Here is a 5,452-nt window from a genome sequence, read left to right as displayed (position 1 = left end):
TCTCTTTTGACCACCTCGAGATTCTCGTGGCTTGAAGGATTATATCTGAACCTTCCATTTTAAACAGTTAGTTATGATATCCGTTGCAAACTAGACTTCTTCTATTTGAAGGAATAGAATATTCCAATGATTTGTCAATTCAATAATAAATGAATATCCATAAAAATTGCTGCCGAGTCAAGGACCTTTGTTTCTACCTTTGGATCCTGCAAGTTACCATATATCGGCAAAAACAGTTTTAACTGAAAGAGAATTTATTGATATGGATGCACCCTGGCCTATCCCGGGCTGTGGTTAACTCCAGACTTTGCATGTGAATGTTGTTCATGCCAAAAATTCCCAAGCCTTCAAACTGCTCAACTGCTCTCTAATTTTCTGAATAAAAGTGTTTCTCCTTTTACTATTTTTAAATGTCAATAGGTCGATTAATTTAATTAAAATTATTTTTTTTAATAAATCAATTATTTAAGGTTTAGATATATTTGCTAAGATTGGAAGCTTCTCTATTTACCAACTAGTCTAGATCCATCGCTTGAGTTGGCTGGTGAATATAATTTGAAAAAGTCATATAAAATCGGTATAAATAGATATTGAAGGTCACGAGGTGGCAAGTTTGAAAACAAAACAGTCAAAAAATATTGTTGGTGGGCAGGGGGGCCCGTCAAATATAACCCCTGGATGGGAGTCCACCACAATGAGAACAGACTTGAGCATTCACACGTTTGTCACAGAAAAGTAAGAAATAGCACAAACCGCTTAATTTTAATCCGAACCAAAATAAATTTTCGTGTCTTTTACGATATGATGCCCATAAAAGCCCAGGATGATGCTCTGTACAAAATTTACATCACTACAATACATTCATTTCCGACGAATTTTACCTCTATCTACCATGAGGTAGGGTGGAGTCTGGAGTGTACGAGCGACCAAAGTCATTTGAATTAAGTGGGGCTGTCGATGGCAAAACGACATATATAGCCACTGGCCGCGAAGAAGGAAGCGGCATCAACTCTTCATTGGGATTTATGAGGACCTGCAATGCTTGTCTGATTGAAGGGCGTAGTTGGGGATCCGGATGTGAGCAAGCAAGTCCCAAAATCAGTGCTCGTTCCATCTGCTCTTTGTCAAATTCAGCATTCAATCTGGGATCCGCCGCCTCGACAACTCTTCCCTGCCCGTAAAGACCCCATATCCAATCCATCAAATTCTCCTCCGTCAATTGCGGATTTCGCTGCACAACCCGCCTCCCACTGACCACCTCCAACATACATACCCCGAAACTAAAAACATCCGACTCTGCAGTGGCCCTGCCGGTGTAGCCGCACTCGGGCGCCCAATAACCAGGCGTCCCCGCCAGCTTCGTACTTACGGCCAGAGATGTCTCGTCGTGTTCAATGAGCCTGGCAAGGCCGAAGTCACCCAGCCGGGCATTGAAATCCCCGTCTAGCATAATATTGCTGGGTTTAACGTCACGGTGGACGACTCTCTGCTCCCATTCTTCGTGAAGGTACAGCAACGCCGAAGCCAACCCGCATAAGATTCTATGCCTCCGAACCCAATCCAATGGGATCTGATTCTGATCCTGCTGCTGCAGATCCCCTGGCTGCCTGAAGATGATCTTGTCGAGGCTCCCGTTGGGCATGTAGTCGTAGATGAGCAGTAGCTCGTCGCGTTGCTGGCACCACCCCTGGAGTCGCACCAGGTTCCTGTGTCGAAGTCTCCCTATGGTGGTGATCTCCGACATGAATTCCCGCTCTCCCTGTCTTGACCCAGCCGATATTCTCTTCACTGCTATAAGTGCGCAGGCCCCTTCTCGGCCTTCCAGGGTCCCCTTGTAAACGCTCCCAAAGCCGCCGTTTCCGAGCAGTTCCGTCTCGCTGAAGTTCTTTGTCGCTTCGAACAGAGTTTTGTAGGAGAACCGGCGAGGGGCGTAGGGTGAGGCTGCCGATCGGTCCTCTATCATCGCTAGTTCACTGCTTAGCCCCCATTCTGACATGTTCCCGGCACGTCTTCCTTTCAGAGTCTTACCGACGAACCACGCCGATAACCCCAATAACACGCTTCCGATGGCAATGGAAACGACAAGGAGGCTGACCTTTAGGGCCCTGCTTTTGGATCCTCCTGCTGACCTCAACGCGCTGACGGGCGTTATATTCAGAGACGATTCAGGCAAACTTTCCAAACTGAAATTCCAGTCCAAAATGCGATGAATCTCGAAAAGACGCCCCGTTGCCGCGGAGAATCCAACGTAGGCTGATCGCGGAACGGTCTTTGATAGCTCGATTGTTCGGTTCAAGATGCTCGCGTAAGGAATCGATCTGTCTGCATAGGTAGCGAATATTTGCAGTATTTTGTTCCAGCCATCGTAATGGATTCGAACCCTTATAGGCCTCCCTGACTTCAAGTTGATGCCGTGTTGTCCCAGATTGGCGGTTGCGTCGGATATGAGGCTCTTGACGTCTATGCCGACATGGTTATCGTCCGGGTCCATGATGCCGTTCTTGTAGGTGTCGAATTCAATGGCCAGCTGATTCGTTGTGTTTAGATATGTTGATCCATCGAATAAGCCCAGATATTGTCCAGTGCTGTCTGCCAGAAAGGGTTTTTTGTTGGGGACTATGATGAAGGCCAGACCGTCGCCACCGGATTCAGTGATGTTGCCTATGACGATGGTGAAGGTTGTCGTAAATGTGGCCGGCCAGACTGTGATAGGTTCACGGTAGAGAACCCTTCCTATGCAGGACCGCATCTTGGAATATTGATCCGTCTCATTCGACGAACCTCCAGAGGTAGCGTTTGGCGATGGAGTCAGATCGATGTAACCAAGTGAAGGAGAAACCGAAGCATTTCCCATGTATATAAGCTGACTGTTGCTGCTGTTGCTGAATGATGGGAAAGAGAAATTTACATTACCTCCCAGGGACTGTGCGAGGGAAACGGCAGCCAGCACTGGAAAGAAAAGAGCCAAAGAACCCATCATGATATTTACACCAAGACTCTGGTATACCAAGATGTTAAGCAGGCGCCTAAGACGCTGGTATACCAAGATGAGGAAGCTATAACAGTTATATGACGAAAGGCATCAACTATAAGTATATTGCAGGGTACGCCTGTAATCATAATCGGCTCCTGTAGCAGCCGCCCTAGGGTATTGTAGTCTACTTATTTCCAGCCGCCTTAGACCACGTGCATCAGCGTCGACTTTGGACCAGGCGGGGCGGCGTGACTCTTGGAGCCAAGACCGTTCAAACAGGTCGACTTTTGTTCTCTGTGAGAATCTCTTTATCGACAACGTGCGTCGGCGGGGTCTATAGACCATGCGGGGCGCTGGACTTTTAGGTCTAAGACAGTCGTCAAACAGGTCGACTTTTTGTCGGTGGGAATTGTTTTATCGATTTTGTCTCGAATATAAATTATAAATGAGACTTTTTTGTCGGTGGGAACCACTTAATTTTTTTTTTATGAATGGTTTAGTGGAAAAAACAGTGAAGGAAAGAATTTGACTATCAACCTTCAAAAGTGGGAAAGTTCGAAAATTTGATAAGGGAATTGTTTTTATTTTACAAGAATTTAAATAAATTTATTTAAATTTATTTAACTTCGGGTCTAATATGAGTTGGGAGAAACCATATTTCTTGAACTTCGGATCTAATAATGTGAGTGGAAAGTGATCATATTTTTTGAAGCTCACTTTTCTTTTAGACTGTAAAATATAATGTTTATATATATATATATATATATTTCTTTTTCTTTTTATTATGGTTTGTATTGTTCTTTATATTTGGATAATAGTTTATTTTTATTATTTTAAGAAAGTCAATGTTGAGCACTAACATATTTAAATATTTCTTTTATAATGGTTTGTAGAATGTCTCTGGGCTCAATAATTTTTGAACATTGATTTTTTAAATATGTTTTTAAAAAAAGAAAATTAAACATAAAATAATAAATAGGTTTTTAAGAAAAATATTAAATATATTTTTATTTTAGAGAAATTTAGATAAATAAGTTTTGAACATGGATACCCTATCTATTAAGAAAGAATTTTATGTAAGTTTTGGAATTAGGAGGACTATCTATTTAAGCTTTGAAATGAAAGGAGGTTTTAGAGGGAAAAAGTTACTATGGTTTCTTCTTTTATAATTGTGCTCTAAATTTTTTATATTTTTTATAATTATTATATTATTTAAATATTATTATAAAGAGAAACCTATGTATTTTAATTTTTAAGATAAATACAATCATTTTTTTTTTGAACTGAAATTTTGCTCATTTTGATCGTATTGAACTTGAATCTAAATTCTAACTGGGTAACTATGATTTAAAATAATTGAATTTATAAAATTTACAAAAAAGTTATATTTATTATAATTAAATATTTTAATATAATAAAAGATAATGTTTCCGGGAAAACTAATGTCTATTTGATTTACTAGTTCCACTAGAATCGGTAGCTATCTTACAAACAAACAATTCAAAGTAACTTGTGTTTTCCTTTATGGATGATAGATAAGAAAGAAGCAAAGAGCACCAACCTTAATCTTTCACTTGGCTCCTTGCTTATTTCCTCTCTCATTTGATAGAGCTTGTCTTTCCTTTCTCACTTGTCCCACTTCAAGGAACACCTGTAGAGGCAAAGCAACAAGAAACCATCAAAGCATAGAGATCTATGATATCATAAACAATGTAGAATCAGAAGTACATTAACCATACAATTGCATACACAAATACAAGATTCAGAAATACACAAGTATATGGAGGAAAACTCAAATAACTTTATTGATAGTAGAAGTAGAAGAGAGGATTACAACCCGGCTGTCTGATCTAGTATCATCCTCCCAGCATGAAAGCCCTCTTCACCTCATGAAAAGCAAGATCACCCAACAATACAATGTCTCAAAGAGTTACCAACAACACTTCCTTACAGATTACAAAATTCCAGCCCTCTAGATCTCTAGGATGAGGGATCCATATATAGATATTTGCAGGGGGGTGAGTCAGCTTCTAGGTTTTTAATTAATGTCATCTCACTGGTAGTTCTTGGTTCCACTTGGAGAATTCATTATCTCTTACTCATCCCTGGGTGAATTCAGAGAGGCAAGTGTCATATGAGAAGTTTCTAGAAGATTCTCTGGGTTTCCACCAAGCAAACTATCTCTGCCATTTGTCTTCTCTCGCCCATCGCACCCTACAGAAGGCTTTTTCAGTATGCATCGCACCCCCTGTGTGTAATAGGTGAGATGCATCGCACCTTAGCCAAGGAGCAGTCTGTATGGGTCAATTTTGACCAGTTCTGAGTAGTTTTTCATGTGGAACTTCTGGGAAATGATATAATCAGTTGACCTTGATCCTTTAGGGTATGAAACAACATTTTTAGGGGTTTAAGAGCCCTTGGTTTATTGACATATGTGATTGGGGTTGCAGTGCCCAAATATGTCTATAACAAATGATT

The 5,452-nt window shown here is 40.8% G+C and overlaps 1 pseudogene; it reads right to left on the bottom strand.

Moving 5' to 3' along the window:
* Window positions 1–766: 766 nt before the first annotated feature.
* LOC149231650 (putative L-type lectin-domain containing receptor kinase S.5 pseudogene) lies at window positions 767–3,041 on the bottom strand (annotated as a pseudogene).
* Between the last annotated feature and the right edge of the window lie 2,411 nt (window positions 3,042–5,452).

The sequence above is a fragment of the Pinus tabuliformis genome, chromosome J (genome assembly GCF_031772625.1).
Source record: "Pinus tabuliformis cultivar Carrire ecotype Pingquan chromosome J, CPIR1, whole genome shotgun sequence".
Classification (NCBI taxonomy): Eukaryota; Viridiplantae; Streptophyta; class Pinopsida; order Pinales; family Pinaceae; genus Pinus; species Pinus tabuliformis.
The sequence above is the reverse complement of the archived record's forward strand: the minus strand, read 5'-3'. Positions and strand labels throughout refer to the sequence as shown.